This window comes from Macaca thibetana, chromosome 9 (assembly GCF_024542745.1).
Source record: "Macaca thibetana thibetana isolate TM-01 chromosome 9, ASM2454274v1, whole genome shotgun sequence".
Taxonomy (NCBI): Eukaryota; Metazoa; Chordata; class Mammalia; order Primates; family Cercopithecidae; genus Macaca; species Macaca thibetana.
Genome location: NC_065586.1, coordinates 10,929,248 through 10,942,119, shown reverse-complemented (window position 1 = coordinate 10,942,119; position 12,872 = coordinate 10,929,248). Strand labels below are relative to the sequence as shown.

The 12,872-nt window shown below is 40.8% G+C and overlaps 1 protein-coding gene and 1 pseudogene across 16 annotated transcripts in view; both read right to left on the bottom strand.

Annotated features, from left to right (window-relative positions):
* CELF2 (CUGBP Elav-like family member 2) overlaps positions 1-12,872 on the bottom strand; it is an 866,203-nt gene that overhangs the window by 303,754 nt on the left and 549,577 nt on the right. The window lies entirely within an intron of this gene.
* Positions 1-12,872, bottom strand: part of LOC126962001 (uncharacterized) — a 53,032-nt pseudogene extending 40,160 nt beyond the window's left edge. Inside the window, exon 1 of the transcript XR_007728558.1 lies at positions 1-12,872. This exon is cut by the window's left edge and continues 40,160 nt beyond it. The product of XR_007728558.1 is annotated as an uncharacterized LOC126962001 (transcript).

Sequence of the window (12,872 nt, the reverse complement as noted above, 5' to 3'; positions counted from 1 at the left end):
TTGAAAATGTAATTATAGATAATGTTTGCATCAGTAGCAAGAATACAATAAGCACACAGGGCATGAAAACTCCACTCAAATCACATCCTCTTAGGTTATGGCGCTTGTGTCCTGCCAAGAGTAAAGGCATTTTGACAAGCTAATGTTCGGTCTGAAATGGTTTGTGGGTTAGACCAACCCATGCATGAATTCTACTCTAACTTTTCTATTATCCCTTCCTTTACATTGGGTGTCTGGAAGTAGACAGAAATTTATGATTTGCTGAAAACACAGAATCCCATCAAATGTTTATGCACTTGAACACAAAGCTGTGGAGTAGCTGAACGTGTAATGATCCTTGAAATGGACCAGGTACCACATGTCCGCTGGCCACAGCTGTCCATCATTGAAACTCCATCATTATCTTGCATAGAGGCTCATTTATTCTATTGCCTACTTATGAGGCCCACTTAAGAAGGAGGGGGTAAAAACGGATGTTACTGTAGAAAGGATACTGCATAAGTTCATCAACTGAGGTGGGCTGTGGTGACATAATGCCACCTGAGAACCATTTTCTAATTCACAAGAAGGCATAGCGCCACCTGAGAAGGCCAAACATTCATCTAAGTCATATGCAAAAATTTTAAAGTCGGAAGTTAATGGGGGAAAATGCCAGGTGTCTAATGAAATCCTCCAAAGAAACCTCTTCATAAAATATACCATTATTATAAATGAAGAATAAGTGTCCATCTTAGCATTCAATGTTAATTGCTTCCTTATCTCGGCAGTAAGTGAGGATCTGCCTCAGGCATTAAGAGATCTTGACACGGGTTGGGTGTCCCCATCCACTGACACGTCTCTTACAATGCTCTTGCCTTCCAGCCTCAGAAATTGCTCTATAAAATACAATCAAGAAAAAGCAGTTTATGTGGAAGAGCACATAAAAAGCAGAAGATTGTTGGGTCATAGCTAAGAACCTGTATTTCACACTCAAAACCCACATATTCAGCAGTCCATGTGCCCACCTATCTAGAACCTCAACCTGTTTACATCAAAAAATCCTCAAGAGACTTGCAGGCAACCTCAGGCTTCGGAAACGAGAAACAGAGGTGCAACCTCAGGCTTCAGAAACAAGAAACAGAGCTGCAACCTCAGGCTATGGAAACGAGAAACAGAGCTGCAACCTCAAGCTTTGGAAAGGAGGAACAGAGGTGCAACCTCAGGCTTTGGAAACGAGGAACAGAGGTGCATTTTGGGGTTTTCAGTACCACCACCTTTCAGAACCTCAATATCCTCATTTGTGAGATGGAAATGACACAAATTACAGAAAATTTTTCTGAGGATTGATAAAATATAAACTCCTTAGCCTGATGGCTGGCCCATGGTATATCCTAAATCAAGAACAACTAATCTCATAAAATAGTTCAGAAAATGTAACCACAGGAAGGCAGCATCCCTTAAAGTGTCAGTAATCAGAATTAAAAGAAACACACACCAAAAAGTAGCATATGATTGGCAAGGAATTAGTTTGGTTGACATTAGAAAACATTTTCTGGCTTCTGGGGTCTGCACGATTATTACTTGAGCAGGGATCTGGAAACGAATCTGGATCAAAAGTAGCACGTCCTTAGGAGACCTGAAAAACGAGACTGAGAGAGGGGCAAGATGTAAGTGTGGCCAATCACGTGGCTTCTGAGGTGGCAAAAGTCCAATCTTGGTCACTTTTTACAACAGGCAGATTTAAAACCGTTGGCCCAACGGAAAGTCTGCCTATAAAGTTAATCAGACTTCTTTGACATTCATAAGAGAAAAAGTGCTAATTCCAAAGCGCCAATTAATTTGTACAGAAACATTTGTAGTATCTGTGTGGCTGGCCCCCTTCTCCAAAGATTTTGCCAGCTTTCACCTACAGACCTACGTTTCCCTTCCCAACAATCTCAGCAACAACAGTCATCTTTGATATTACCAAAGGCCCCCCTGCCTCCAGCGAAGTCCCCTGGTTCACCCTAATGCAAAGTGCTGTGTGACGAGAGGCAAGAGTCTGCATTTTGGAGGTCACATTCACAGCCTGGAGAATTTCTCCACAGTCAATATCACACTCTCAGCTACAGCAGGTGCCAAATATTCCCCTGGCCCGTCATGGAAGATATTCCTCAACAATGGCTTCACACACCGAGGCTTTAGGCTTCCAAACAGAATCTGTGCTGTCTGATCTAGGGCATCAAGTCATTGCAGCACTGGGAGCAAACTGTTACATTCTGTGGAGGCTCTTATCTCTTAGCACTCCAAAGACCCTATCATGGACATCAGAAGAAAGAAGTGCCTGTTTGTTAACCACCAAAATAACTAGGACACACCCTGCAGCTGGATACCACATAGATGCTGCAGATAACCCACACACCAAACCCCTTGTCTTAACCCTATACCACCACCAAAGGCAAAAAATCACCAATTCCTTGTCTAGGTCATTTCCCCAAGGACTCTCTCCATCGGTATCCTCCAGGCATTCTGCGACCTGAGCACTTAATGAGGCCACCCAAGGCTGCAGGATCTACAGTCCTCCCTGCTCCCTATTCATATCATCAAAATCGTGTCCTTGGCCAGGCGCAGTGGCTCACGCCTATAATCCCAACACTTTGGAAGGCCAAGGTGGACTCATCACGTGAGGTCAGGAGTTCGAGACTAGCTTGGCCAATATGGTGAAACCCCGTCACTACTAAAAGTTCAGAACAATTAGCCAGTTGGGGGCCTGTAATCTCAGCTACTCCAAAGACTGAGGCAGGAGAATCACTTGAACCCAGGAGGCGGAGGTTGCAGTGAGCCAAGATTGTATCACTGCACTCTAGCCTGGGCAATAGAGAAAGATTCCATCTCAAAAAAAAAAAAAAAAAAAAGGCCAGGTACGGTGGCTCACACCTGTAATCCCAGCACTTTGGGAGGCCAAGGCAGGCGGATCACGAGGTCAGGAGTTTGAGACCAACCTGGCCAACATGGTGAAAACCCGTCTTTACTAAAAATAGAAAAAATTAGCCAGGCATGGTGGCAGGCACCTGTAATCCCAGCTACTTGGGAGGCTGAGGCAAGAGAATCGCTTGAACCTGGGAGGCAGAGGTTGCAGTGAGCTGAGATCGAGCCACTGCACTCCAGCCTGGGTGACAATGCGAAACTCCATCTCAAAAAAAAAAAAAAAAAAAAAAAAAAAAAAAAAAAGGAAAAAATCATTTCCTTAATGGCTGGGTTTCTGCAAGGGTTGTGATTCCCATTATGTCAGAACCAGCCTTCAAATTGTGTGGCTGATTCTCTTTCCATAAGAAAATCAAAATCTATTTCAGCTGGTGTAGAGAAGGGCTTTTCAGAAGGATCACGTGGAGACATTGCCTTTGCTTCACCCCATTCCAGAATGGAAAGGTCTGACCACTAGTTCACGGAGAGAACATGAACTTCATTCTACTTCTCAATCATCATGCAGAAAGGCGAGGGGAAGAAAAAAATCAGTCTTCATGATGTTGTCCTGGGGACTGTGCGTTTTCTGAAAGTTCACTTGGGAGCAATAATGCTTTATGGGTCTTTGCCTGAGACTTAAAAGCACGAAAGTTCTGAAGAAGAAAACATTCACTCTTCGGTTGTAATGAAGTTCCATTAGAGTTGATTCTCCTGGGAAATGCAGGGGAACTTGTGCCCAGTTTTAAAGTGCCAGGAAGCTATAAAATATTTAGGTTGTCATTTCTTTCCCAACATTAGTCTGACAGTAATACTGTGGGACAGGTAAGCAGCATATTTTATTGTCCTTATTTTCTAGACGAGGAATCTTGACAAGTCAACTGAGACTTGAAGTAGGCATGGAACAGATTAGAAGGCAGGCCAGGCATTCTCACAAGACGGTGGCAAAGGACGCCTAGCCTTGAAGGACACCCTTCCACTCTGGTGCTGGGAAAGGCCCTGATGCCATGTCCCCAGCGGTTCCATTCTACGACATACAGGGCAAGTCGAACAATCCAAGAGGAAGTTACTTCCATGAAAAATTAAAAGCCACTCATAGCCAATGGAATTCAAATGGTCTTTGTAGTAAGAAAAAGTACTTCCTCAATTCCTCCCCAGAGAAAGGTAAATTCTGCAACAAGTACTCAACCAAGGGGAAGAAAAAAAAGTGCTTGCCTTTCAGTCTCCTCTCCAACACAGGAAGGAGGCCCTTATGTAAGAGGACTCTAAGACACCAGAAGTAAAAACACATTCCCAAGTGCTCTAGCTACCCAGAAGAGGAAGAAACACCGTCCATTTGATGCTGGCGGCAGCTTTTGGACATCAAAGCGTAAAAGAAAAGGGGGAACAGGGAGACAGGAAAACACGAGCTTGTGGTGAAAAGAAGGAAGAATCCCAAATGCATGAGGAGGCAATGTAAGGACGGCTTAATATTAAGAAACTGCTTTGAGACAGAGCTGCCAGCAGCATTCAGCAGCATCCGGGCTTCTCAAACCATTCCTGCGTTCTCTCTCAATCCTGACACCAAGAAAAGATGGCTGGCTGGACAATGGGAGTCACGAGCAAAGATGTTACCAGCATGGACTGAAGTGAGTAATTGCAGTTGGAGGCCTCCTGGTGACAATTTTGAGAAGGCAAACACAGCTGCAGCATAGCCAAATATAGCTGGTCCAGACAAAGACATTCATAAAGTTAATCATTCCGAAACACGCCACCCTTATGCTCAACCCGAAAACTCAACACTCCTCCTATAATGTAGGAAGTCAAAATACAGTTCAATGCGCAGAAACAAGCAGCTGCTCCAGTGGTCCAGTGGAATTTACAAGTGATGAGCTAGGTATTTGGATACTGCTCTCCTCCCAAGGCTCCAACCCTCAGAACTAAGTACCGGACGGATGTGGCCCCTTCTCTTGAAACTTAGGAAGCCACTCAGGAAAAGGATAATAAAATGGGCATTAGAGGAGATTTTTAAAAAAATATACACAAATCAGGAAAACATAAGAAAGGCAACAAGAAAACTTCGGAAAAAGCTGTACTGTTTGTGACCACACTGAATCTAGGCCAGGGTACGGAGACTCAGGAGTGAAGAGCAAAACAACGAAGTAAATCCACATTAGTCCTCTACTAAATGCTTTCTGTCTTCATGCTTTTGGGTATCATCTTTCCATTATTCCCCTAAGAGTTTTCAAGGACCAAATGATTTCGATGCTGTTTCACTTGATATCCAATGTCTTCCCCCGAGTTCCAAAGAGAAAACACCTGGGGGGTGTGTGTGTGTGTGAGTGTGTGTGTGTGTGCGTGCGTGGAGAGGGGGTTATTTAAGTTGGTTTACACTAATTTACCCCCTTCCAGGCTTGTGAATCTGCTGTAACGTTCACCTTTTTTAAGTGTTCACTTTATGTGCTGGACTCCCACTAGACAATAAAAATTTCAAGGACCCCTTACAACAGCAACAGGCGGCCATGGGATCATGACGTGGATCATATAAAATGGCAGCAGCAGCCAAGAGGCACGAGGTAGGGGGTGTGGTCCGTGGAGGACCGTATGTATCTGTGCAATAAGACAACATCCGCAAAGGCCCAGCTGTCCAGATTTCTCTGTGAAGAGCCCGTTTTTCTTCCTACTCTCACTCTGAAAAGACCTCAGGAGTAGCAACACCTCAATTGCCACTGAGAAAGAGAAGAAGTGCCCACATCCAAGGACTCAGCAGTGAGGAGACAAGAGGCCCTCAAAAGGGAAAGAGTCTCAGCTTTTCACCCAGTAACACGGCAGGATTGCCAGAGTGAGGTTGTCTTCACCCTTCATGGGAGTTAATCCAAAGTTCTGGGCAGAAGAGTCAAAATACAGTCCCGAGACTTTTTTCTAGCAGTATCACTAATTGGCAGTACATCTCTGGTCACAATATGAAACTTTTCTGAACATAAAATCTTTCAGTTACAATGATAATAATCCAAATACACAAGTATCATGACTTTTGTAACCAAAGACCATTTCATGGCAAATATCTTAAGAAAGCGAAGAACTATGCTATATTAGTCCATTTTCATACTGCTATTAAGAACTGCCTGAGACTGGGTAATTTATAAAGAAAATAGTTTAATTGACTCACAGGTCAGCATGGCCGGGGAGACTTCAGGAAACTTACAGTCATGGCAGAAAGGTAAGGTGAAGCAAGGCACCTTCGTCACAAAGTGGCAAGAAGGGAAAGCATTGAACAAAGGGGGAAGCGCCCCTTATAAAACCATCAGATCTTGTGAGAACTCACTACCACGAGAACAGCACGTGGGAAACCCTGTAATTCAATTACCTTCACCTGCTCTCTCCCTTGACACGTGGGGATTATGGTGACTACAATTCGAGATAAGATCTGGGTGAGGACACAAAGCCTAACCATATGTCCAATAAGATGACTTTCCAGATATATAGTCACATATATATACATATGCCCACACATATTTTAGGCCTACTGACCACATTCAAGTAAGTAACAAATTATTTTACTATTTTAGCCTGAAGGACGTGATGGTCTTTGTGTCAAATAAATGAGATTCAACTTTCCTGCTACTAGGAGAAAAGAAGACATGATTTGGGGAAAAGGATACAAAACACCACCTTAAAATTTAATGAGTTCTAGTCAAGTTGTGAACTTTAGAAAAAGCATAAAATCAAGACTTTCAGCATAAAAGCACAGAATTTTAGACTTAGTATGTAAATTGAAGTACTTAGGAGTATACTGTTATGGCACCAAAAACAATTTAAGCTGTCCAAAAGCTATGTCAAGATGTCAAACAAATCAGTTGACCCGAATTTCATTCTCCCTGAGTAGTGAGTCACCACCTTCATCTGTGAAAGCAGGAAATCTTCAGTCCTATTGGAGCTTGTAAGTGTGACAAAGCAGCTGTGGTGCTGGGGGGACTGGATTTCTGTGGTTATGACAGATAGCACCACACAGTCTCACTGAAGAGACAAACTTCTGGAACTTCTTCGTCATTATTATTATTAGAAGACGACGACGGAGTCTTGCTCTGCCGCCCACCCTGGAGTGTAATGCTGCGATCTCAGCTCACTGCAACCTCCACCTCCCAGGTTCAGGCGATTCTCCTCCCTCAGCCTCCCAAGTAAGTGGGACTACAGGCATGCGAAACCACAGCAAACTAATTTTTGTATTTTTAGTAGACACAGGTTTTGCCATGTTGGCCAGGCTGGTCTCGAACTCCTGACCTCAAGTGATCCGCTTGCCTCGGCCTCCCAAAGTGCTGGGATTACAGGCGTGAGCAACCGTGCCTGGCTGACTTCTTTAATTATTGAGATTTAAAATCAAAATATTATATGTAACTCCTACCTTTAAAGCACTATTACTATGAGAGGAATCCTGGTAAATTGGTCAACTACCTAGCTTACTCGTGGGCTGCGGATCTGGAAGACGCAGACTGTTTAAACGAAGAACTCTTCAGCACAGATTTCTTCATTTAAAACCCCACCTTAAGTAAAAGGCCACATAGCCTGATAGAAAAATACAGAATAATAAAGCCGACCTGATAGTTTAAATACAGCTTAAACTTAATTTACATAAATCTTTAGGAGGAAAAAAATGGGTCTAATAATTTGCTGGTTAAATTGGCTCTGAGGCATTCATTCAAATGGAGTAAATAAAATGTAACCAAAATCTGAATTTGTACTCATACATCATTTTGAAAGCCACAGGATTACACACTTACTAGCATTACATTTTAAATTATCAGCTGATTTTAAACCATCACTCTTAGTATCTGAATATAACATACAATCTGTAGTTCATAAAAGAGACCGTTCATAAAACTCCAGGTTGGCACGGCAAATGCGTAAATCTCAAATACGCTCACAAGGCATTTCGGCCACATAACTGGAATTGTATTTCTATAAAAACAGTTGGAGTAATCACTTTCTGTCATGATTTAGAACAAATGGGGAGAGTGAAGCTGTTCAAAATCTCCCTCAATGTCTCCCCCTTTCTTTTAAAAGTCCTTTAGGAGGAGTCTAAAGCTCTCACTAAATGAAAAAGACATTCCCAGGAGGAGGAGGTGGTTTCCATCCCTTCACATCTGGATTCAGAGCATGAGGATATTGGATGGAACAATTACACGGTGATGATGCTAAAGGGGAATAATTATTTTACAATTACCTGAGAGCATCACATTTGCTGCTCTAATTAGTTTTTGTTTCCCACATAGGTTTTTCCCAGGAATGTGCAGCTCCATTTCTCTTAGGTTTAGCAAGAGATGCTTCTTAAGGAAAAATAAAAATACATTTTCTGCACTGCTACACAAGTAGCACACCACTGATACTGGCTTCATTATATGACTCGGCACCTCCCTGGTGGAGGAAACAAACAGGATGCATGAGAACTTGTAGGTGCTAATGAACTGGAAATCATTAGTAGTTTCCAAACCCTCTCTTCTGTGGTTCTATAAAACAAACATTACACGGACAAACATCTAACTCTTTGTGATGGCCTAATCTGAAAACAAAAAGCAAAAATGTGACCCTCCCCTGAAGAAACAAAATCTCCCAAACAGTAATATTCTAAAGTGGAAATAAGGACCTATTAAGTTTGGGTAAAGTGCAGCATTGAACATAAACAACATTGATGACTTATTAATTTTGCTCCTTGAATCATGTTGAAAATATAACATTTTCCATTTAAATGCAAATTAGATACGGAATGCTTATAGTATTGCTTAACATTTATGAGAGTTTTCATTTTTGTTGGTTTCTACAAAAAATTCAACAATGACATCATATTCCTGTTATAATCTACATATAAGCCTCAACAATGATCGCTACCCTGATTTTTTTGCCCAAGAGCTGGGTCATATTGGGTACTGGTTGTGTTACACTCAACTGTATCAGATCACTTTGCATGCCAAACATAACCTGTCTTTTTATGCTAAGTAAACGAGTGTTATAAAAGCAAGGAAGGGGTAAAGAGAAATGAAGTTTGGGGATTTCTGTAAAAAAGGAAAGGATATTGCAGTCTTTTACCAGAGGCCAAATATAGTGTTGTTATAGCTGTTAGGGGAGAAAAAAAAAAACAACACTGAGAGGTGGAAAACACTCTAAATGATCCCATGAAATCTTAATTACTAGGTTCATATCTAAAAATCCCATCACCTTTTTATCTTGTCTTTCAAGGGTCTTGTTTCCCCAGCTCACTGCATCTCATCAACAGATGCCAAAGTTATCTCAACCCAGCAAATTACAATTAAACAGCAAGATTTAACAATTAAAATAATACCTCTGCCCAGATCAAAGATAACATCAGTGTTCTAAAAAGCCAATGTGGGATGAATTCTTCGTCTCGGAAAGCCACTGATAATATGTGCTGTTAACTGAGCAATCTCAACTGAAAAAAATACTTTAAAAATTTTCCTTAAAGAACCATATGCAAAGCCTTTTCTGTAGACTTTTCTCATTTTAATTTCCTTTCATGAGCATCATGGTATCAGGTGATAAATGCCAGTCATCTCCGTATTATTTATAACTGTATTTTCTAAATAGACTTTAAATGCCCATGGAGAAGAAAAACAGAACCCCACTGCTTTTGATCTTCATCTTGCTGGAACCTTGTAAACCAAAAAGATTTTTAATTAAAATGTATTCTGCTTAGTTAATAGATATATGGAATAACCGAATTAGAATCAAATTAGAAAGTATAAAATGATGCTTCACATACATCAATCCTGATCAGGTGACATACTTATTTCTTATGTTCATTCTCACGTGGCACAGTTTTGATTTTGATAAAACGGTATGTTATATCCTTCAATTCAGTGTTGTTCTCTGCATCAACCCATGAATATGACACGCCACCCCACATGTGTTCGCTTACTTGAAAACCACGGCTTTGCCATTTACTGCCTATGTGGCAGGGGCAAGCAGGTCACCTCTTTAAGCCTCATCTGTAAAACGTGGGCAATGTCCACCCTGCAGATTAGAGACAGTGTGAATCAACTATCCTGGGGCACGGCAGGCACTCAACCAACAACTCACGTTTCCTTATTTTGCGGGGAGGCAGTAATTACTTCTTGGCCTAGTCACACTGCCCCTCTAACAGTTTCTTAATCTATAAAATGAGGTCTGACGAGATGGTCTCTAAAGCCCTTTTCAGCTTTAACAATGATGTCCTTAGAACCACCTTTCAGTTTAATTATACACTGATAGGTACTTTGCCAGTTATCCTAACTTGAAAGGACTTAACAAAAAGCTAGTTCATTAAGCTGATGAATTTACAATCAACATAAGTTTTCTCATTTTCAATAAGGTGACCTACCAACTGTAAAAAAAAATTAAGATTTATTTTTAATTTATTGGTAGACTCTTCTCAGTGTCTTATTCTAACACCTAATGCTTTTTAAGCTGTGTTTGTCAGTCTTTCTAACTGTAATTTCTCATTTCTGAGACATCATTTATTAGTTTATGTTTAAAAATTCAAGACCACTTACAAACCCTAAATGCATGTATATGGTCATTAAAAAGGCGAATCAAAGGAGGAAACACTCCCCCCCATCTTAATCAAAAACCGTCAGTTTAAAATCAAATTTTAAAAAAATCAGTGCCTGTTTTCATTATGCTGTGTTGCTAATATTGTAGATGATATTCTATAGTAACACAAAGACAATGAAACTTTAATAGCCACGATTATTTAAAATGTCCATTTCCATTTATAGTTTTGAAACTGAATGTTTAAAACCCTAAAACTTTTAAGCATATATTGCAGCAATTCTACACCACTACAGAGCCTTAAATGATCTGGGCTCTTTAAACAGTGGATAGCTCGTGGGGCCATCAAGCGTAATAATTCATCTCAAAAGCTATTTGTTCATCTGCCTTGAGGACTCAAACATATTACATCTTGCAAACTTATCTAATATATTCTTGTGGGAAAACGCCAATGAAAATATTCTACTGCTTTGGAAAAATCAACAGCAGAAAAGCCCCTATGCTTTAAGTTCCTTTTAGGAATAGGCCAATATCTAGCTGACTGCAATTTAGTCCAAATGGCAATATACCACACATGACAACCAGTCCCCAAAACAATAAATCCGCGTGGCTATCTTCTCAACTGTGTGAATACGGCAATAAAACTTATAACTTAGGCGGATTTCAGGCATTCTCAACTTGTCATATTCCCCCACACACACCTCTACCCCCAGATACAGTATCTAATGTGAGTTAATTATCAACGATATGTAAAAGCATGCTATAGTGTTCTCAGGGCTATGGAGACACACAATAGCTATTTTGGAAACAAATAATAAAACTATCATTTACAAATCCTCTTTTCTTCCTTTAGTTCAATTAAGCAACAGCTGACAAACGCTGAGAACAATTTGGGTTTGATTCCAAAGGCTATCATTTGGAAATAACTAACATTTGGAAGAGAAGTGAGGTAGAAGTCACGTTAGGAGAGACTCCATGGCTGAGGCACAAGGGCTCAGTTCAGAGCAAATCGCTTGAACAGGCCACATTCATCCACCAAATGAAAAAGATAAATTAAATTTTCATAATTCATAATTTAATTGACAAGAAACTGCATCTTTCTGAGGTCATTAACACTTTAAATTCATACAGAATTCATCAGCTTAGCTATATTATGGTCACTTAAGTAGTAGGTGACCATAAATTCAAAATCACGATTAGGCGAATTCTTCAGTTCAGCCTGGACCCTCTAGCCTCTAGAGGAGAAACCGCATAAAACTTTCACACTAGCTCATGTGCAAACATGTATTATGTGTCTATTTTTATAAATAGATAAAACAGATATCTATTTTACGATGGGGGACAGGAGAGAGGTCTCTTAAAACAAATGTCGTGGAAATGTTACTAATCATGATTCATATCTAGGAGAAAACTACCAAAAAGGAATATTGAAAAGATGAACCTGATCATGTATAAGCAAGTTAACACTCTTAATATTCACTCAAAAGACAATTTGCATAACAGATTCTATCATCCCCCCTCCTCCGCTCTCCCCCCCCCCTTTTTTTTGGTTCTTGCAGCTCAAATAATTGGCTATTGCAGAGTTTCTCAAGAATCTCTTAACTCATAACACTTAACATGCTAGAAAAAGAATCTAGCATGGCAGGGGAAAGTTAGTTGCCAGGGAAATGGATCACAAAGCCTGGAATAACCTCAATACTGCAGAGTAGCATAAGGTGCCAGAAAGAATATGGATGTTAAGTCCTACAGTGGGTAGAACAGGAAACATTTTACATGCACTCTTACCATAGAAATCCTTTTTTCCCCCCACTAGATTAGATTAATTGCAGCTTAGATCCGCTATCCAATTTCTCGCCTGATCAGAGAGAATTTAAAATGTCTAAAAAGGACACAGACCTTTTGGTCCCGCTCTGGCAATCCTTTCTCTCTTTTTAGGTTTCCTTTTCCTAACATGCCTGAAATACAAATAGATCCTACTGACCTTCTCTGAGCTAATAAAAACTTTCCTATCAAGCCAGCTAAAAATTAGACATACTTTCCTTTCTTCAGGAATCCCAGCTCTCTACTTCTTCCAATAAACGCTCTACCCTAGTTTGACGACATGTAAAACAACCAGAATCACATTAATTATTAAATTACAGACTGCATATCAGACAAACCATGATTACGTAAAAATTACCTCTAATTTCTGCAATAAAGTACACCTGGCTAGTTTCAAGCTTTATAATTATCCCCCCGCCCTTCCTTGTCTCCGCTTCCCCTCTCCCACCTTAGGAAAGGATCTTTGCAAATTATCAAGTCAGATGAGCGGGTAATTTGGTAAGAAAGCTCTTTCCCCGGGCCACGAGAGCTCCGTCAGCCCCGCATTTCAAATGACACGAGCGTGCACACTCGCACGCGCGCACCTCGCCCGGACCCCGTGCCCGCTTCGCCGG